At 41.2% G+C, this 12,037-nt stretch overlaps 1 long non-coding RNA gene across 2 annotated transcripts; it reads right to left on the bottom strand.

Moving 5' to 3' along the window:
- Positions 1-753: 753 nt before the first annotated feature.
- LOC132591838 (uncharacterized) lies at positions 754-10,281 on the bottom strand. 2 transcript variants are annotated; one of them, XR_009557254.2, is made up of 3 exons: positions 10,144-10,281; positions 2,164-2,308; positions 754-940 (listed from the first exon to the last, which is right to left on the bottom strand). It is a non-coding gene; the product is annotated as an uncharacterized LOC132591838 (long non-coding RNA). The 2 variants fall into 2 exon arrangements; XR_015949403.1 differs by lacking the exon at positions 10,144-10,281 and adding an exon at positions 5,006-5,108.
- Positions 10,282-12,037: the final 1,756 nt, after the last annotated feature.

Below are 12,037 nucleotides of genomic sequence, written 5' to 3'. Positions count from 1 at the left end.
TAGTTGGTCTTTAAGGTGCTACTGAAGGAATTTTTTTATTTTGTTTCGACTCAGACCAACACGGCTACCTACCTGTGACTAGAACTGTTTCATTTCTGGTGATGTTATTGCTGATTTTCTTTTGTTTGGAATTATGGTATTCTGTATTGCTGGCTTTTGCTGTAATAAAACTAAACTGAAACTGAAACTGAACTGTACATGTACATAGCCCTCCTACCTCGCAAGGGTGGAAGGGTGAGTCATGCAAAACCCTATTTCACATTAAAGGGAAAGGCTGGGTGATGAACCACAGTTACAACCTGAATGAGGGTTGTGTATTTAAAATGTTACTGAGGCTCCTAACCATCTGGATTATGTTACAGGAAGTAAGTGAGCTAGCAGTTACAAGCCTTCTAAATAGAGGGCCTCTTCTAAGGCAGTTCCCAGCCATCTGGGTAGTATCTCCAGCAGAATCAGAGAATTATAAGGAACCTCAAAGGCTCAAAGGCAGGAAATCTGCTCATATACCATCCATAACAGGTATCCATTCAGCCTCTTCTCCAAACCCACTAATCAAGGATTGCCTATCATCAACAGTGGCAGTCTCTTGCCCTGTCAACCAAGGCATCCCACTGAGAAGTTTTTTTTTATAATACCTCAGTGAAATGTGTTAATATTGATGAAGTGGTGGCTTTCGGTCATCTGAAACTGCAAATCCTCCACAACAGTCTATTCACATCTCACAAGAACATAAACCCACACAAATTTCCCAGCAACATATTACATTTTATTCAAAATAGTACACAGGGTTGTTGTTGTTGTTGTTGTTTTCCAAAAAAAAAAATCAATTCCAATCAAGTATTTTCTGGAAGCCAAACAACAGCAGATCAATCTATTAATCTGGGTAATATCAGTTGCTGAAATAAGCAAATGTTTCTCTCCACCTTACTCTCCATAAGCTCTGCAGAAAGAAAAAATACATATTCTATGATTACCAGGTTTATGTATTAACACATAAGAGACAGTACACACACACACACACACACACACAGGGGGGGGGGGACACTCCATAAGCAACCATTTTTCATGTCACAAAAATGCCATTGACCTGTAGTTTATTCATTTCTACACTTTTTAAAAGGAAAACTTACAAATGACCAAATTTGACTGGACATCCAACTAATATGGAGTTTTAAAATGCCTTGGAGGGGGAAAATGAAAAACAAAACAGCACGTCCACCACTGGATTGGGGCCCACAGGCTGAACAATTCCCCCACCCCTGAGCTCAATACAGTGTGTGCTGAAAAAATGTAGTTTAGTGTTACATGCAAGGTGCCTTGGAATAATTTCCAGTCCAAGGATTGTGATATAAAGTTTTTTTTTTACTTATACTTATTATTTTTTGTTTTTCAGGACATTGAATCATATGTTAGTGGTCTTGGGCTTTAAGACCCATCAACCCCATCAATGCAGATAGGGATGGTGGAATTTGTAGTCCAAAATGTATGGAGGGCACCAGGTTGGAGATGGGTGCACTTTTGCCCGATTTTGTTCACTGTTTGCAAATTGGCAACACAGTTAATTTTTTGGGTGAGAATTCATTAAAAAGCTCCACCATTCCTTTTTTAGGTTCCCCCCAACAAAGAAAAACCTCAACAATTTTTCCCACATACCCCAAAAGCAGCTCAAGAACTCCCCCCCCCAAAAAAACAACTCAACAGTTCTGTCTGAATTTTCACATTTTGAAACATTGCAACCCAAGATTAACTTGTGTTTAATGTTTGATTTTATATAGGATGTAAACTTCTTAGAAGTTATGAACGATAAAGCCATATAAGACTCCTGTTAAATCAAACAAACAAATGAATCCTTTGATTAAACAGTACGTTGTTGCTCTGGCTTTTTATTTCCAACTTATCTAATTTAAAAAATAATGGGGTAAGGGGAGACCCACGAATGCCCTTTTGACCAGTGTGGATGAAAAGTGGTATATAACCACAAATAAATATATAAAAATGTAACCAAGCATTTTTGAAAGATGGAACAGCCAAATCCTTCTCACTCCAAGATGACGAGTGACTTCTGAGAGCATACCATCAGATCATAACATGAGGAACAAAGATGTGAAAACTGAAATATATGTTCCATTAGAGTTCATATATTAGAAAAAATATAAATCTTACGGTAAACAGCATAATGTGCCTTCTCCACATGTTCCTTGGGATGGGTAAGGTGAGTTGCATTTAGACTCATTAGTGCAAAATCCCCCAGTTTTACTGCAAGCTTCAATAGATCGTATGGGATCGCCGTCTTTCATGCATGCATGTCCTAGAGAAAAAGAACATTGTTTGATTAAGGCATTCCTCCATTCTTACTTGATAACTATAGATCACCACCTGCTGCTGCTGCTGCTGCTTTGGAATGGAACGGAATACCCTTTAACCCTCTCATAGTAATACTGAAGTTCAGCATGCATTTTTCCACTGGTTTGCTTTGTGTACTTTTGGGTTGTAGCCTTATTAGCTCATAGGGGTCCTTAAGTTGCGCCCAGGCAGGGACAGGGACAGTCAATAACGACACCGATGGTTGAATCCAGAGAAAGACGTTAATCTCTAATTAGAGAGACTCTTGGTGATCCATGTTTCACGACAAGAGTAAAGAAACACAAATTTGCAAAGATTCTTATACACTTCTTGGACTCCTTCCCCCCTCCTCTGTAAGTAAGTGTGCACGCAAGGGGGTCATAAGTTACAAGTACATATAAGGATATTTCCGTATCCTGTCCTTCTCATAAACACACGCTGACTCAGCAATGCTACCCTGGTGCCAGCCTCAAGCAGCCTTGAGTGTGCCTGATATTTGCGTCATCTCCTGGTGTAGACCTTGAGCATCTCCTGATGCTCCTTGTGCTTTCTGGCAAGGCCATCCTGTCTAGCTGTTGAATGTTTTCATTACACTTTGACACAGAGGCATAGAGGCAAAGAGAAAAGCATTTTAGGGAGAATAGCATTTTAGGAATATGGGGGGGGGGGGGCTAAGCCACACAATCAGAATTATACAATGCAGGCAATGCAAACTATAGGATCAGATTTAGCTCAATAATACGATTAGCAATTTTCTCCCTACATTCCCACCTCTTGTCCTTGGACCGACAGAGCCTTCCGTCGCGTCCCAAGGTACTGGTTGATATTCTCATACCAGGGCTATAAATTGGGGCCTTAGCATTCAATACAATATTTTGCACACATTGCAAAAAGCAGGGGATACACAAGCAAATGAGCAACAAGATTAGCAGAGAAACCACCCTCAATTGGGGAACCAGTCAATCAATCCAGACATATCCCATACATTCCAGGTTTGAACTTGCATATGGCTACTATCTGCTCTGGAAACCACTGATCATTTCCCCCACTATTGAGAGCTTTCTCCTGCAACTGCCGCTCTGTCAGCTGATCATTTTCCTCTCACGGGGTGTGGTGGCAAGCAACTCATAAATCCACATAGGGGGAATTAGCCAGGCAGGGTAGCAGATACCAGGGAACCAGATACCACACATCCTCTTGATAGGACAAGGTAGGCTTTAGTACCGCAGATCCAATATGCCTTTATGTCCCCATGCTGTGATACTGGTGGTGCTTGCACTCTCCCCTCTTCCACTTCCCAAATCAGGGAATTAAGGCTGTGGGTGATGCCATGTTTATGGGTTAGGTCTGAGCTTTCCCCCAAGGATGGTGGTGGCATCGGGCGTCGGGCAAGCAGGCCACAAGGCCGGCACGCTGCTGGGCTGCTACCCGCCCATGGTGGTGGCGGTGGCATTGTGCATCTGGTTACTCTGAGATTGTCCTCCATATGTTCCAAATACTGGGCTATTCAGGTTGGTCTCATTCCATGGCTCCAGCACAGCGCATTCACAGGAGTGCCTGGCGTGCTATGGTCCATGGGGTCACGAAGAGTCGGACACGACTAAACGACTAAACAACAATAACAACAACAATTGGATGTCTAGAAGGAGACCATTTGGGGGGTTGGGCTCTCATTAACTGTTTGGTTACTGTGAGCGATGTCGGCACACAAATAGCCAGTGGGAGCATTATGGTCAGAATCAATCCAGGTGTGATTTAACCATGCCAAAAACAGAAATGCCATTATAGCTCAAAATATGCCCACCAAAAGGCCCATCCATTACTTAAGATGACTTGATGACCTCAGCCAATGCAATCCTATTGGCTAAACTGGGTCACTGCATTGTTTGCCAAAACACATACGGTATATGGAGCAAAATGATGAACAGAAATTTGTATGTTAAGTGAAAATGCACACAAATGTATGTTCACAGCTTTGTGTGGAATCGTTTTTTAAAGAAAATAATAACCAGAGGTTGGCGCAGAAATGCAAGCAGGAGAAATCAGAGAAACCAAAGACCTACAGATTAATTCATCAGAAGGGAAGGGGTTCATATATTGTTCTGCTCATGCTTCCTCTCTTCCAAAGAAGGGTTCGCCTATCCATTCCACACTGCTTTCTTCTACCTGTACGTACTGAGAGATTTTCTCCCCTGAGTTTTCTGTGGATACATATTCACCAGCCCATCCCACTTTGCATTTTGTATGGTGTTAAGAGTTAGATGTCTATCAATGTTCGAGGAACAGGGAACCCATTATTTTAGAAATCCACCTCTCAAACACATCTACACACACCCTTATAAGCTAGGGCAGGCAGCATGGTAAAGAGATGGCTTGAGCAAGACAGGATGATGGACAGGTGGAAGAGTCCAAGGAGGACAGCAGCAATTGTTCAACTGAAACAAGAAGGAAGGAGAGGAGTGAGAGGAGATGTGTGTGAAGAGAGAATGAGAGAGATCTAGAAGAGGAGGAGGAGGAGAGAGCAAGGTAGACAAAGAATATAGTCTTCATCTTAATCTTGAGGGGAAAGTCTTCAGCAGAATTGGGGGAGAAGGCTATCTTGGTTATTGAATCCCAATTTATACATTATCTCTGAACATTCTGATTTTGCTGTATGGCTTACCTGGAGAAGCTAAGAGCATCCCTGAAAGGGCAATGATGTAAAAGATGCTGGCCTGCATTGCTGGGAAGTTTGACTGGGAATTTCAAGTCAGAAACCAAGAAAGGGAGACCAAGAGTGTCATCAAAAAGAATGCATGCTCATGTATTTATAGGTCTTCAAATGGCACTTACACGTCAGCCCTAGGATTTAAGATTACCAAAGTAAAGGTTCTGATAGCAAGAAAGTTTTGGTCCAGTGCTCCTCATGAAGTATTGAAGCATCAAAAACAAGTAAAATATAGTAGCTTGTACATTCAGAGTCCAGCCAGCTGGAAACATGATTTTTTATTGTTTTCAATGTCTATAATAAAAAATTAATTGCCTGTATTTTCTTTCCACTGTCTGGCTGCTATAGTCCATTGCTAAAACTAATGAACTGAACTGAAGAGTGCAAGCAGATTAGTACATTGAGCACTTTGTGCCTCTTTTGTCTTAAAACAGGTTGCTATTGGTTTGTTTTCTTATTTTAAAGAACGAGGCAACATTTAGTAACACACAACACTGCAAAAACCTCCCGCTGGGCACAATCTCTGGCTTAGGTTGGTATGCACTTTGGGATAATGGGCAGGTCGGTTTCCGGGCAGTCCTCAGTGACAGGAGCCCAGCACACAAGTCATAATAAACTTGACGATTTATTGCAATACAAACATATTGTCTCGGATGTCTAACCGAATATCCGTGGCTTATGAATCAGTTGACCCTTCTGAAGAATGCTTCCTGGTTCTGCAGAATATCCTGAACCTGTTATTGTTGTTGTTGTTTAGTCGTTTAGTCATGTCCGACTCTTCATGACCCCATGGACCATAGCACACCAGGAACTCCTGTCTTGCACTGCCTGCTGCAGTTTGGTCAAACTCATGTTCGTAGCTTTGAGAACACTGTTCAACCATCTCGTCCTCTGTCGTCCCCTTCGCCTAGTGCCCTCCATCTTTCCCAACATCCGGGTCTTTCCCAAGGATTCTTCTCTTCTCATGAGGTGGCCAAAGTATTGGAGCCTCAACTTCACGATCTGTCCCTCCAGTGAGCACTCAGGGCTGATTTCCTTAAGAATGGATAGGTTTGATCTTCTTGCTATCCATGGGACTCTCAAGAGTCTCCTCCAGCACCATAATTCAAAAGCATCAATTCTTTAGCGATCAGCCTTCTTTATGGTCCAGCTCTCACTTCCATACATCACTACTGGGAAAACCATAGCTTTGACTATACAGACCTTTGTAGGCCAGGTGATGTCTCTGCTTTTTAAGATGCTGTCTAGGTTTTTCATTTCTTTTCTCCAAAGAATCAGGCGTCTTTTAATTTCGTGACTGCTGTCACCATCTGCAGTGATCAAGGAGCCCAAGAAAGTAAAATCTCTCACTGCCTCCATTTCTTCCCCTTCTATTTGCCAGGAGGTGATGGGACCAGTGGCCATGATCTTGGCGTTTTTTATGTTGAGCTTCAGACCATATTTTGCGCTCTCCTCTTTCACCCTCATTAAAAGGTTCTTTAATTCCTCCTCACTTTCTGCCATCAAGGTTGTGTCATCTGCATATCTGAGGTTGTTGATATTTCTTCCGGCAATCTTAATTCCGGCTTGGGATTCATCTAGTCCAGCCTTTCACATGATGAATTCTGCATATAAGTTAAATAAGCAGGGAGACAATATACAACCTTGTCGTACTCCTTTCCCAATTTTGAACCAGTCAGTTGTTCCATATCCAGTTCTAACTGTAGCTTCTTGTCCCACATAGAAATTTCTCAGGAGACAGATGAGGTGATCAGGCAGTCCCATTTCTTTAAGAACTTGCCATAGTTTGCTGTGGTTGACACAGTCAAAGGCTTTTGCATAGTCGATGAAGCAGAAGTAGATGTCTTTTTGGAACTCTCTAGCTTTCTCCATAATCCAGCGCATGTTTGCTATTTGGTCTCTGGTTCCTCTGCCCCTTCGAAATCCAGTTTGCACTTCTGGGAGTTCTCGGTCCACATACTGCTTAAGCCTGCCTTGTAGAATTTTAAGCATAACCTTGCTAGCGTGTGAAATGAGCGCAATTGTGTGGTAGTTGGAGCATTCTTTGGCGCTGCCCTTCTTTGGGATTGGGATGTAGACTGATCTTCTCCAATCCTCTGGCCATTGCTGAGTTTTCCAAACTTGCTGGCATATTGGGTGTAGCACCTTAACAGCATCATCTTTTAAAATTTTAAATAGTTCAGCTGGAATATCATCACTTCCACTGGCCTTGTTATTAGCAGTGCTTTCTAAGGCCCATTTGACTTCAATCTCCAAGATGTCTGGCTCAAGGTCAGCAACCACACTACCTGGAGTGTACGAGACCTCCATTTCTTTCTGGTATAATTCCTCTGTGCATTCTTGCCACCTCTTCTTGATATCTTCTACTTCTGTTAGGTCCTTACCACTTTTGTCCTTTATTATGGTAATCTTTGTACGAAATGTTCCTTGAATAACTCAGAGAAGCTATGAGCTATGCCATGCAGGGCCACCCAAGATGGACAGTTCATAGTGGAGAGTTTTGACTAAACGTGATCCACCTGGAGAAGGAACTGGCAAGCCACTCCAGTATCCCTGCCAAGAAAACTCCATGGACAAAGACAACAGGCATATAAAAGTTATGACGCTGGAAGATGAGCCCCTCAGGTCGGAAGGCACCCAACATGCTACTGGGGAAGAGCGGAGGACAAGTACAAGTAGATTCAGAGCTGATGAAGTGGCTGGGCCAAAGCCGAAAGGTTGCTCAGTTGCGGATATGCCTGGAAGCGAAAGGAAAGTCCGATGCTGTAAAGAAAGATATTGCATAGGAACCTGGAATGTAAGAACCATGGATAATGGTAAGCTGGATGTGGTCAAAAATGAGATGGCAAGAATAAATATTGACATCCTGGGCATCAGTGGGTGAATTCAGTTCGGATGACTATCGTATCTACTACTGTGGTCAAGAATCCCGTAGAAGAAATGGAGTGGCCCTCATAGTCAACAAAAGAGTGGCAAAAGCTGTAATGGGATGCAATCTCAAAAATGACAGAATGATCTCGATACGAATCCAAGGCAGACCGTTTAACATCACAGTAATCCAAGTTTATGCACCAACAACCGGTGCTGAAGAAAGTGAAATTGACCAATTATATGAAGACTTACAACACCTTCTAGAAATGACACCAAAGAAGGATGTTCTTCTCATTACAGGGGATTGGAATGCTAAAGTAGGGAATCAAGAGATAAAAGGAACAACTGGCAAGTTTGGCCTTGGAGTTCAAAATGAAGCAGGGCAAAGGCTAATAGAGTTCTGTCAAGAGAACAAGCTGGTCATCACAAACACTCTTTTCCAACAACACAAGAGATGACTCTACACATGGATATCACCAAATGGGCAGCATCGAAATCAGATCCTGAACCTATGACCCTTAAATTTCTGGGTTTGCTTCCTGTCTAATACCTTTGCCATACATCTCATAGGTCTGCAAATGGCACTTGCACATCAGCACTCAGATTTAATATTCTCAAAGTAATGGATGTGATAGCACACTGTATCGAGGTCAGGGGTGGGGGAATTGTTCAGCCTGAGGGCCCCAATCCAGTTTTGGACGTGCTGTTATGTTTTTCATTTCCCCCTCCAAAGCATTTTAAAAGTCCATATTAGGTGGATGTCCAGTCAAATTTGCTCATTTGTAAGCTTTCATTTGAAAATTTGTAGAAATTAATAAACTGCAGGTCATTGGCATTTTTGTGACATGAAATTTTGTTGCTTATCGAGTGTCCCCCCTCCATACGTTTGTGTGTGTGTGTGTGTGTGTGTGTGCTGTCTCTTATGTGTTAACACATAAACCTGGTAATCACAGTATATGTATTTTTTCTTTCTGCAGATTTGGTTCAGGGTAAAGTGGAGAGAAACATTTGCTTATTTCAGCAACTGATATTACCCAGATTAATAGAGTGATCTGCTGTTGTTTGGCTTCAAGAAAATACTTGAGTGGAATCGATTTTTTTTTTAAGAAAACAACAACAACCCTGTGTACTATTTTGAATAAAATGCAATATGTTGCTGGAAAATGTTTGTGGGTTTATGTTCTTGTGAGATGTGAATACACTGTTGCGGAGGATTTGTAAAATTTTAGAAAGCTTTTTATTTGTAAAGATAAGGAAACCATATGATTGTTCTCTATGGGTATACCAAAAATTCTGATCAAGTTTTCTACCAACACTCCCCATTGCTACCAAAGCGATTTAAATGCTATTTGGCTATCAGATGACCAAAAGCCACCACTTCATCAATATTAACACATTTCACTGAGGTATTATGAAAACTTCTCAATGGGATGCTTTGGTTGACAGGGCAACAGACTTCCACTGTTGATGATAGGCAATCCTTGATTAGTGGGTTTGGAGAAGAGGCTGAACGGATGGATACCTGTTATGGATGGTATATGAGCAGATTTCCTGCCTTTGGGCCTTTGAGGTTCCTTATAATTCTCTGATTGTGCTGGAGATACTACCCAGGAATCCCAGATGGAAGAAGGAGGTGCAGAACTGCCCTTAGAAGAGGCCCTCTATTTAGCAGGCTTGTAACTGTATATAACAAAGATACTAGTTCACTACTTCCTGTAACATAATCCAGATGGCTAGGGCTATGTACAGGTTATAAGCTTTGACTGATACCTGTTGCTATGGGAAGTTCCTATCTGTGTTAAACCTGCTCTGCATTTTAGTTCCAACTCCAGTAGTTATTCAGGAGCCCAGCCACATGGTAGAAATTATTATTATTATTATTATTATTATTATTATTATTATTATTATTATTATTATATTATAACTTTTTATATTCATACTTAGATGCCAATGGTGAAACAGCATCCCCCACCACCCAAACACACATTAGGATTACCCCTGAGAAATGTCAATACTTTTTAAAGATTTTATTTTATTTTTGATTGGGCAAGGTGAAGAAGGCCAGTCCACATGGCTGAAGCCTGAAGGTGATCTCAAATACTACAGAAAGAGAGAAAGACCACAGCAGAACACATATTCTGTCTTCTCAGAGACTTGGTGTCCTTGGCTTCTCCAAAACTTAATGTCCAAGACTTACTGTTCAAGACTTAGCATATACTTACAGGTAAGCTTTTGGGATTAATGTCCCTTTGAGAAGGAGAATGATGAAAGAAAACCACAGTGCCTTATTCTTCAAGAGATAAGGTGTTCCAGGGAAAGAAAGCACTGTGCAGTACATTGGCTGAAGGAACTTTTCCGTGTTCCCTGGATAGAGAGATAAATTGCTTATTACTCATTTTAAGGACCCTGAACCATTCCTGTCTCACCCCTCCTGACTGTATGTGGCGAAGCTAAAATTTGTACCATGCACCTGGGCAATGGAGTACAACTAATGGGATTTCACTCTTGTTGCTGTGATCCCAAAATGAGGATTTTAAATATTTTTAATGCTTCTCCTTCATATGGAAAGTGCCCAGGGGCACACAATAGCATCACAGCATGATTTACAGGAATCATGCTTTCCTGAGATGAAGAAAAATCTTGGAAAAATTACTGAGGCAATAAGGGGTCCATGGCTGCGGTCTATACATATTCTTCATTTGGTAGGAAGAGGCACAAAATGAGGTGCAACTTTGGTGATTTCCTCCACTATTCTCTGAAGAGACCATTGCAGCTTACCTTGTTGCCACTGCTTGCATTTATTCAGTGGACTTAGCTTGCAATATTTGTAGTCTTCTACTACTTTGTACATGCTTACATCATTGCTTCTATGATTGCTAAACTGGGTTTCTGTTGCTTTTAACAATAAACCAAATGAGGAAGGAAGGAGATAAACCTTGTCATTGAATATATCAGCTCCATTTCCATTTTCTAGAGCAGCACCAGGGGTCCAACACCCAGAGAGGATAATGAGAGCCTCTGAATACCACTTGTTGATGAGGCACACTGCTGTGGTTATCTTTTGTTGGTGGGTTTCCCAGGGACATCTGGCAGGCCACTGTCAGAACAGGATCATGGATAAATCTTTGGTCTCATCCAACAAGGGTCTCCTTTTGGTCACATCTTCTTGCTAGTCAGGGGAGCAGTGGTGCCAGAAAACCTGAGGCCTGCCTCATGAACCGAAAGTGCACACCAAACTAATCCAGATATGGATGTGATAGCAGGAAGCCTAGGTCCAGTGGTCCTCATTAAGTCTTGGCACAGTGAAAAGAAGTAAAATACAGGATCTAGTACATTCAGAGTCCAGCCAGCTCGGACCATGATTTTTATTGTTTTAAATGTCTTTTGAAAATTAAATTGCCTGTAATTTCCCCTGTTTCTGGATGCTATAGTCCATGACTAAAACTAATGAACTGAATGGAACTGAACAGTGCATGCAAATTAGTACATTGAGCACTTTGCGCCTCTTTGTCTTAAAACAAGTTGTTTTTCTTTCTTTTCTTTTCTTTAAGTACGTATAAGGCCACATTTACAAAAATGCAGCAGTTTATTTCTTTTTTAAATAATTTTTATTAGGTTTTTAAACAAATTTTAACACATTCAAAAAAACTCAAATTACATTTTACATACTCAATATACCCGCCCCCCGCCCCCGCGTGACTTCCCCCAACTTCCCTTTCTGGTTAGTTTTATATCCCTTCTGTAATAAAAATAACTTATTTCTTAATCTGTACTTGGTCTCTTAGTCCTTATTTATATTTACTATTTGTATTTGTCCATTGTAAGTGTATTACTCAAATCCTACAAGTGAGTTCATTTCAATCATTTTTGAAGTCATTATTGTCTTTGTCTTTAAGTCTTTCAGTTAGCTTCACCATTTCCACGTATTCCATTAACTTTTCTTGCCATTGTTCTTTCGTTGGTATTTCATCGCTTTTCCATCTTTGAGCTAATAACGTTCTTGCCGCTGTTGTCGCATACATAAATAAATTCTTCTTGTCTATTGGTATATCTTGTCCTGCAATACCCAATTAAAAGGCTTCTGGATTTGTAACAAAGGTTATCTTAAACAGATTT

The sequence above is a fragment of the Zootoca vivipara genome, chromosome 3 (assembly GCF_965207765.1).
Source record: "Zootoca vivipara chromosome 3, rZooViv2.hap1.1, whole genome shotgun sequence".
Lineage (NCBI taxonomy): Eukaryota > Metazoa > Chordata > Lepidosauria > Squamata > Lacertidae > Zootoca > Zootoca vivipara.
Note: the sequence above shows the minus strand (reverse complement) of the source record. Positions and strands in the feature narration are given on the sequence as shown.